Below are 9,961 nucleotides of genomic sequence, written 5' to 3' on the forward strand. Positions count from 1 at the left end.
TATAAAAGTGCTGGTTAAATTAAGAGTGTTCTTAAGACCTTGACAAAAACAACCATATGTTAAAACAGTGGCCTACAGAGGAATTCTTTGGATTACTAAGTCTGCTTTACTGCAATCATACACTTTTTCACATTTCCACCATGGCACTACTTTATTTTCCTTCTCTCCCGATGAAGTTGACCTATCATTGACCCAGGGTAATACTGAAAAAACTTTTCCATCCCAGGTAAAACACCAAGAAGTTCTGGCCATGTACTGAAAATGGGAAAATATGGACATAGACCATATAGAGTCCCATTGTTCTACTAATTGTGTACCTTGGCCAGTTTTGTTACACGTCCATTTCATGATACTTCTGCTCACATTGGTTTTAAGTTGTTCATCATAAGAACACCATCCTAAGTGGAGATTTGGACCCCCAGGAAGAAGAACTCAAGCTATGGCACTAGGTCGGGATCCTGTTATAAAATCATAATTCAATAGTTTCGGGGGTTTTTTTTTTTTACAATCTGTTTCTTTACCTGGCGACTTCCACTGTTTTCTAATAACCTTTACTTGTTCATACCATTGAGTCACTGGCCTTTGTTCACAATAGGTGGTTTCATTTTTATGTTCCAGATTAGTCAGATTCATAGTTAAAATTCCCCATGGAATAGGTTCACCTACTGCCCTCGGTATTGGCAAACAAGCAGTGATCTGCGTGACGTTTTGTAAACTGGCAAATTCTTTAATCAATCCTACCATCAAATTTTCCTCAGCCATTTGTTTGGGAATGTCAATTACTTGTTCTGTTTCTATTTGTCTTTTGTTCCTGTCCACCAAGCCGGCCCATGATCCCACCAACACTACCGACCAAAATAAAATCCAATATAAAAATTAGACATGTTTCAGTGTCAATTTTAAAGTCTCTGGGTCACGATTGACAATCTTCCATGGAGTAGGTGCTTTCTTCACTCGAGTATAATGTATCCAAGCATCTGATTCTGCTATCTTGATAGCTGTAAAAGTGGTCAACAGTATCCGGAAAGGTCCTCTCCAGCGCTCCTGCAAAGGTTCGGAGGTCCAGGTCTTCACATAGACATAGTCTCCTGGTTGGAAATCATGCACTGAATTTTCCAGGGGTAAAGGTCTATTCCAAATTACTGCACTCCAAATCGCAGCCAAAGTTTTCCTTAGAAAAAGCAATTAGTTATACACATCTTGTTTTCCTTTTACATGTATGTTTAGATTTGGTTCTGGAGACTCATATGGTTTTCCATATAATAATTCATAAGGACTGACTGAGGTTCCACTATTTGGCTGTACCCTGATTCATAATAATGCCAATGGAAGTGCCTGAGGCCACTTTAGACTGGTTTCTTGACAAATTTTACTTATTTGTCATTTCAAAGTTTGATTCATCCTCTCCACTTTTCCACTAGATTGTGGCCTCCAAGACGCATGCAAATCCCAATTAATACCCAATACTTTGCTAATGCTTTGGACTACTTCAGCCACAAAGTGTGGACCTCTGTCAGAGGAAATTCCAATAGGAACTCCAAATCTCGGAATTATTTCTTGTAATAACCACTTCACAACCTCTTTTTGCTTGTGTGGTGCGACAGGGAAGGGCTTCTGGCCATCCTGTAAAAGTATCAACCCTTACCAGGATGTACCGGTACCCATTCTGTCTATAGGTAACTCTGAAGAATCTACTTGCCAATCATCTCCAGGTTCTGTACCAGATTTCAGTCTACCCATTTGAACCTTTTTCTTAATCACTGGATTATTTTTCAAACATACTTCACACTTTGAGTTACCATTTTAGCTATTCCCAACATCTTAACTGATATTACTTGCTTTCGTAAAGATGTTACTAAGGCTTCTGCCCCCCAGTGACATTCTTGATGTCTCGTTTGAATTATCTCTCTCATCACAGGAGGTGGAATTACTACCTGTCCATTAGGAGTTATCCACCATCCAGCTAAGTTTTTCTTAGCATTTAATAACTGACCCAATTTGTCATCTTCCTCTGAATATCTCGGGTTTTCCCTAGGACGGGTTACTGTTTTAGAAGGAATTATTGCCATTTGCAATGCTTGTTTCTTTGCTACCTTTTTTTTTTTTTTTTCTGTTTTATCAGCTAAATTATTCCCAGCTATTATTTTTGTATTCCCAAACTGGTGTGCCTTACAGTGCATGATTGCTACTTGATCTGGCTTTTGAACTGCTTGCAATCATCATAAAATTTCTGTTTGATGCTTAATGTTTGATCCTTAGGAGGACAATAACCCCCTCTCTTTCCACAAAGCTCCGTGGACATGCACTACCCCAAAGGCATATTTTGAATCAGTCCAGATATTTACTCTCTTGTCTTTGCTTAGTTCTAAGGCTCGAATTAAAGCGATGAGTTCCGCCTTTTGGGCTGATGTAGTACTCGCCAATGCTCCTGCTTCTATAACTGTAGTCTCTGTTGTTACCGCATATCCGGCGTATTGGACTCCTTGTTCCATAAAGCTGCTTCCATCAGTATACAATTCCCAGTCTGGTCGCTCCAGTGGCACACCCTTCAGATCTTCACAACTGGAATAAACATACTCGATGGTAGCCAAGCAATCATGTTCCAGTCGTCCTTCTTCCTGTATGGAACTTAAAAACACTGCAGGATTTACCAGGTTAGCTGTCTTTAGAATCACATCATCTTATTCAGTCAATACCACCTGGTACTTCATCATTCGGCTGGGGGACAGCCAGTGTCCCCCCTTCTGTTCTAGGACAGTTATCACCATGTGTGGGACATAGACTGTTACTGTTCTTCCCAAAGTCAATTTCCGAGCTTCTTGTATGAGCATCACTGTTGCTGCCACTGCTCGAAGGCAGTTTGGCCACCCTCTACTCACTGTGTCCAGTTGTTTAGAGAAATATCCGACTGGTCGTTTCCAGCTTCCTATCCTCTGGGTTAACACGCCCGGTGCAAGGTGTTGCCTTTCATGAACAAACAGCTGGAAATCTTTGGTTAGATCCAGCAGTCCCAAAGCAGGTGCAGACATTAAGGCACGTTTTAACTCTACAAAAGCCTTTGCTGTTGTGGGCCCCATACAAAGGGGGAATTCTTTTGGGCCTCGTACAGCGGTTTAGCTATTAGCCCATAGTTCATGATCCAAAGGCGACACCACCCGGTCATTCCCAAAAATGCTCCGAGTTCATGAATATTTCTCGGCTCAGGTATACCACAAATAGCTTCTTTGTGATTTTTTCCTAATTGTCGTTGCCCTTTTGAAATCTCAAAGCCCAGATATATCACAGTCTGGCGGGCTATTTGGGCTTTCTTCCTGGATACCTTATACCCATTTAGTCCCAGGAAATTCAAGAGGTCAATGGTCACCTGTATACAAGTAAATCTTTCTTCTGTAGCAATCAATACATCATCCACATATTGTAAAAGTAAATGCCCAGGTCTTGGTTTGTCCTGTTTCCAGATTTCAAATTCCTTTGCTAAATGATTTCCAGAAATAGTTGGACTGTTTTTAAATCCTTGGGGTAATCTAGTCCATGTCAGCTGCATCTTTTGCCCGGTTTGAGGATTTTCCCATTCAAAAGCAAACAGTTTTCTGCTTTCCTTTTCCAAAGGTATACAAAAGAAAGCATCTTTTAAATCAAGCACTTTAAACCACTGATAATTCTCCCTCAATGCTGTTAACAGTGTATAAGGGTTTGCTACTACAGGATAAATATCCTTAACTATTTGATTTACTGCTCTCAAGTCTCGTACCAGTCTATATTCACCCGAAGGTTTTCTGGCTGGTAAAATAGGAGTATTATACTCAGATTCACATTCTTCCAAAATTTTATACTCCAAAAATTTATCACTCAATTTCTTCAATTCCTGTCTCACTTCCGGTTTGATTGGATACTGTTTAATTCTCACTGTTCCTGCGCCTTCCTTCAAATCTATTTTAACAGGTTCTGCTAGTTTCGATTTACCAGGAATATTTGTTTCCCATACAGTAGGGATCACTGCCAAATCCACCTCCGGTGGAATTTCTTGTTCCTTTACCTTTTCTTGTATCATCAAAACTTCTCCCGTTTTTGACTCAGGTATTTTCAAGAAAAGTTCTCCTTCGTCAAAAGCAATCTGTGCATTTAATTTGGATAACAAGTCTCTTCCTAAGAAGGGTATCGGACATTTTGGTACACACAAAAATTCATGTGTAATTATCTTATTCCCAAATTTCAAATCCAGGGGTTGCAGGAATGGCCTGTTTTTGTTCCAATTTTTCCTTTACAGGTATTTAATAAAAAAATGTTGCTCCTGTATCCACTCCCAATCTCACAATTTAAACAACATTTTTTTCTACTTTCTTATTATCAGAAGTTATAGCCGTTACCAAATTATCTCCAATAGTTAGCTTACATTCATCTGCCAATCCTTTCTTTGTCTTAAGTAAAAGAAAACAAATCCACATCTGGCATTTTATTCTATTTCCCTTCTCTTTTACAATACAGCATTAACTGCAAAATAGTGTTATAATTCAGTGTCCTATTCGTGGGCCACTTTTCCTGATCATCCGATATATACAAAGGCCACCAATTATTACAATACTCAAATTATTACAATACTCAATCATCTGGCTCTTTTGCAGATCATCCTGTAAATTTCCCCAATGTGCCAATAAACATCCCAACAAAGAATTTTTCAGGATTTTGTCATTTACAGCAAGATTACCCATGCTTTTACTTTTAAACAACCGAGTTAATTTAGTTGCCATGGTGTAATTACTCACAGTACAATACACAATTATTCAACTCTGTCACTCCGATCTGCGGATCCACACTCCACACTCGCTTTCGTTCTCAATTACACGTCTCACCCTTACAGCCACACTCACACTTTCCCACAGTTACTTTAAACAAACATATAACACAATATTATACCTCTTAATTTTCTTCTTAATACACAAACTCACAAAAACAACAAAAAACCCCAAAAACTTCTTCTAACTTCTTGTTAGAGGCACTACCTTAGAGAACACTATAGCATATAGTTTCTCTTGTTTCCACTTTTGTCCAACCCTGCTATAGCTTTCGCTCATGTCTTACGGGCAGGCGCCTAGGCTTCCACTTCCACAAGGATCCTTTTAGTCCAACCCTGCGCAGCTTTCACCGCGTCTGACAGGCAGACTTACTCAGTGAGACTCAAACCCACTGGTGGGTCTCCATCCCACTCCTTACCATACACTTATTATAGTGGGACTCCTACCCACTTCCTCTAGTGCACTTACTTACTTTAGTGGGACTCCAACCCACTTAATACAATTGAAAAAAAGAAGTGTCCTACCAAAAATCCAGGGAACGTCGCGAAGAGCCTTACGGATCGGGGATCGATGGGTGTCCCCGAGAAATCCTCGGTGCTGGCTGGAACCGATCAGGTCCCCGACTCCTCTGGTCTCCTTCAGCGAGGTCCCATCTGGGTCGCCAAAACTGTTACCGAAATCTCGGAATGAAGACCTTATCGACACCAATGTGATGTAGATAAGCAGACACTTCTTTATTAACGGCCGGGTGCGTGAGCGAGTCCCCTCACGATCAACGCACGCCAGGTCTCAAAATCAGATTCCATATATAGAACTTATTCATACATATTCATTAATTATTCATACATAATCATAATATTTCCAGTAAATCATTAACATACTCTCCTCCTATATCCGATTCTGCGCAGTAGAGCTTAGAAAGGTCTAGAAATGGGTCTGGGGTACGATTTGGGTAGGTGGTATGTGAGTCGGTGGTCGCGATCTCCCCCGGCCGGAATTACCTTTTACTAAAGTTCACGGTTTCTTGGCAGGTAACCACAAGCTGTTCCAGTCGACTCTTCCCAATTTCCATTAATCTCATATTCTGACATTTCAGTACACCTCTGCGTACAGAAGACTGGTCAGATACAAAGAAACCTTTCAAACCCTAAATTATTACCTAAGTTTCAACAATAATTCCAGCCCATTCTTCTGGCCTTGGTACAGGATGTACAGAGGGTCTCATAGCAGCTTTTACTGAGCAATTATAAGTTTCCTCAAAATATATTTTTATCCTTCTATATTTCTATTCTATAAAATAATTCTATAAAATCAAATAATCAATCAAATAAAGTCAATCAATCTTAACTTATTAACAAATCGATAACAATAGTATACTACTGTGTGTGGGTGAGTGTCCCGCAACCCAGGGGAAAAGTGTCTGAGCTGCAGCAACAGCAAACTAGTTGTCTGACACAACAGTTGAAGGGAAAGTCTCGCGCTTCCCCTGTCCCAGCCTTGCAGTCCTGCTACTGCTTGTTGTGTTTGGTGAGCATAAGGACCGCTGAGCTGGCTGGAATTGACTGAAATAAGGACTGGTTGAGCTGACCGAATAGCGAGTCTCCCCTAGAAAAAGACCATTACTATAGTTATACAGTAAACACCCTAAAAATCATTCTTCTTGTTTAAGTTTTATAAGAAAAAAAAATAATATATATATATAAAGAAATATTTAAAGAACTGTATAGATCTGTGCTAGAAAACCTAGGACATCTACTTACAGGTAGTAGAGTAGAACTCCTCCTTACTGATTCAAAACAATCCATCCAAGACACAAGCTGAGGAAAAACTTGTGTTGTTTTTGACTCAGTTACTGTACTCTGTCAGCAGCACATTGCTGGAGACAGAAGAGAAGAATTAATGTCTTCTGGAAGAATACAGTGTCCAACAGAAACGCAAACCCAGCATCACTAAATTTGCACCCCAATCTAGAATGTTAACTGTGTCCTCAGCAGCATCAAAACAGGTTTGCAAATGCATGAAATTTATAACTATTGCATGTATTCTTGTGATGACGTAATGAAAATAAAAAGGCATGCCCAGTGACTAATGTTCACTCAGATTGAGTACTTACTTCCATTGAATTTTAAACTCATTGGATGAAAAACTTGCTCAACAACTTTTTTTTTTTCTGGAAAGGATCCCTTTAGCAAGTGCTGTGACCACCCCTTAAATGGTTTTCGGTTCATTGGTCCCCCTAAAGAGTTCTCCAGTTAAGCTCATTCTATTATGCACGTGTGAAATATTTTTTTTCTTCCTAGCCTGAAGTTTTCTTTTAACCTAAACGCAGATAGCTTAAATTGATATCACCTAGGCTCTTTTACCTTTATGCTACTCTTTTCCAATAGCCATGATGTTTTGTTCGCCTCTCAGATGGGAAAAGTGTGTGGTTGTAGAATGGTAGTGCATTTTTTTCTGTGGGGCAAAAAACCAAGGGCGTATTGGAACCCTGCTGTTACAGATCTGAACGTTAAAGCTTGATCTAAAAAAAAAAGAGTTAACAGAATAGTGATTTGAATTTAAAAAAAAAAAGGGAAAGGCGGGAGGGTGGGGAGACACGGACACGACACACCAGAATACAGCAATATTATCCGGAAATCCTGCGTCTTTGCATCTCACGTACATTCTCATTGTTTCTTCACTCCTTTCCTGTTTGCATAGGTGAAATGGATCAGCACTTCATCTGGCAAGTTGTTTTTCTTCCCTTCCTCCTGAAGGGGAGGCAACTCCCTGGTACTCTTGGACTTCTTTGTTTCAGCAACACCTTGATGGAGCAGATAGAGATAAGGAGCATTAGATGCGGGAGCTGGAGCAGTATCAGAAGACTGAAGCCTATAAATCTTTAGCAGGAAAGCACAGGACAGACTAAAGGCAAATCACACAGACAAGGTATTGAATGGGACAAAAAGATGTGCCTGGAACAACACAAGATTCCCAGGTGGTTGTGCAGACTGACACTCGTTTACAGCCTTTGATGTAAAGGCTTGTTAAAACGTGGATGCTCATCTCAGTGAGCTCATCTGTGGGTGTGAAATAGAACATTTTTCTTCCGGCAAATCCTAGTTTCATAAATACGACATACAGCAACCTACACCAGAAATAATAATTGTCATTATTTTGTCACAGCACTGACCAAACCCTTGTTAATTGTTCTCCATTGTTCTGGTATTGCTTGTTAAAGAAAATGTGTTTTGAATTCAGAAATTTAAAGTGCTAAAGCAGCTAAGTGGCAGAACCAGGCCTCGTCCCCAGTATAGCCCTAATCCAAGGCTGGTTTAACACCCAGTCCAGTTAATCACTGGGAGAACACAGAAACAACAGATGATCACCTTGTGCACACAGGTGCTCGCAGAAATGCAGGTGTTTCAAGAAAAAAAAATCAGTATATGTGCATAGGAATTGCTCAAAGACTAAGTGTGCTTGAAGGAGTGTGTGAGTTAAAGCAGGCAGAAAGATCACGATCCGAGGAAGAGCTTGGAACCGAGGCAGAGACTGGAAGCAAACAGATGAATCAACAGGGACAGGGTCAGGTGATGGATTTGCAGAATGGACAAGACCAAAGGAAACTTCTAAAAACTTTGGACGTTGACTAATGGTTTGAGAAGTGTATATAAGCCGTGCTGTATCCCTTTGCTCTCTGCCACTCGCTGGGGTGGTGGCCCAGCTCTGAGGGGCGATTAAAGCAAACCTAGTGGTACCCACATCTGTGTAAATTTCTCCTGTAACACTATATGTGAAGCATATGACGGAAGTGCTGGTAATCCACCGGTGTTGTGACTGTTGACTGATGTCCTGTGTTAGAATAAACACAAGTACAATGGCTAACAGGCCTCACATGCATGAAGAACATGAGAACGGTGGTGCTGGGTCAATGGGTCTGTGCTTTTCTCTAGTGCTCTCCTTGCTACCACCTAGCACTCAGCTGGCAAGCTCATGGGCACAGCCAGGACCAGTCCAGCCTCTTGTTTTCCAGGGAGCCGATCACAACACATATGGGAAACAGACAGTAGACAAGACGTAGTTCTTCATATCTTTTCCGTTGTTTTGCTAGAGAATCTAAAGTTTGATAGACCTTATTTTGTTTGTATTTACATTGGCACTTCAGTGGGTCCAGACTAAATGGCCACTCTCTACCTGACTGCTGCAAAAATGGGTTTGAGCCCTCGGTTAGTAACCAGCCGTTGGTTAACTTTGTCTTTGAAATACAGCAACCTATGGTGGAATAGGAAACTGAGACAGTTAGGGACATTGGTTGTATTTACTCGAAGGAGGTGGAAAATTTTCTAGGGAAATTTTTTAATAGTGTTAGCATAAAAATCCTGTATGTGGCACATGAGCGACTGCTCTAGGCAAATGACTTTTTAGAATTAGAAGCCATCCCTGCCTTAAGTGACGCATTTAGAAAAAGTCTCTACGTGAATATTAAGCTCACACAGCAAAGCTGCAGCTACCTGACAGCACAGTATTTTTCCTGGTTTGGAGGATTTTTTTATTCACCTAAAACTTTCCAACAGTCGTCACTGCTAGTTTATTCCCTGTTTGACAAATCAGTAGTAAATGAAGGTGCTTTCATACAATGGAACAATCTGCATGCTTGCATTTTTTTCACAGCTGTTGCAAAGGTGTACTTGAAACCCTGAAGAGCTTTTGCTTTTTATACTACTGAAAACCACGCTACACAGCTTTTTGCAAATTTCCAGTCTGGAGAATCGCAGAGGAATTGTTCATTTGTTTCCGTGAAAGAAAAAAACCCCAACACATCTTCCTTTAGAGGCAATATTTTGCTGCAGATTTTAGTTCTATCTTTTCTATTTCATCTACCTCTTCTCCAGCTCAGAAAGGTCTACTTCTTTAGAAATTCTTTTCATTTGATGTATTAGAATATCTCTGTGTAGTAGTCGAAAAGGAACTGGACCTGCCCTTTGCCTCACTAAATTCTCATTTCTATAATACATGCAGTTTTCCTTTACTTATTAAAGAAAATGACCAAATCCCATACAGCTACCTGGGATCATGGATCAATCTGAATATGCGTGGCCCAGCACTACTTTTTGCAACTGATCTAAAATTCTGTGCCAAATTCTATCATAACCCAGGAATGGAAATAATAGGGATGACATACTTTGCAT

At 40.3% G+C, this 9,961-nt stretch overlaps 2 long non-coding RNA genes across 4 annotated transcripts; both read right to left on the minus strand.

Annotated features, from left to right (window-relative positions):
• Positions 1-723: 723 nt before the first annotated feature.
• LOC130143360 (uncharacterized) lies at positions 724-5,830 on the minus strand. The gene is made up of 2 exons (XR_008819724.1): positions 5,318-5,830; positions 724-1,088 (listed from the first exon to the last, which is right to left on the minus strand). It is a non-coding gene; the product is annotated as an uncharacterized LOC130143360 (long non-coding RNA).
• An 82-nt stretch (positions 5,831-5,912) lies between these two features.
• On the minus strand, positions 5,913-9,244 carry LOC130143356 (uncharacterized). Of its 3 annotated transcripts, none has more exons than XR_008819720.1 (4): positions 7,456-9,244; positions 7,157-7,247; positions 6,554-6,669; positions 5,913-6,398 (listed from the first exon to the last, which is right to left on the minus strand). It is a non-coding gene; the product is annotated as an uncharacterized LOC130143356 (long non-coding RNA). The 3 variants fall into 3 exon arrangements; XR_008819719.1 differs by having other exon boundaries at positions 7,157-7,314; positions 7,405-9,244; XR_008819721.1 differs by lacking the exon at positions 5,913-6,398 and having other exon boundaries at positions 6,538-6,652; positions 7,157-7,314; positions 7,405-9,244.
• Positions 9,245-9,961: the final 717 nt, after the last annotated feature.

This window comes from Falco biarmicus, unplaced genomic scaffold, assembly GCF_023638135.1.
Source record: "Falco biarmicus isolate bFalBia1 unplaced genomic scaffold, bFalBia1.pri scaffold_27, whole genome shotgun sequence".
NCBI classification, from domain to species: Eukaryota; Metazoa; Chordata; class Aves; order Falconiformes; family Falconidae; genus Falco; species Falco biarmicus.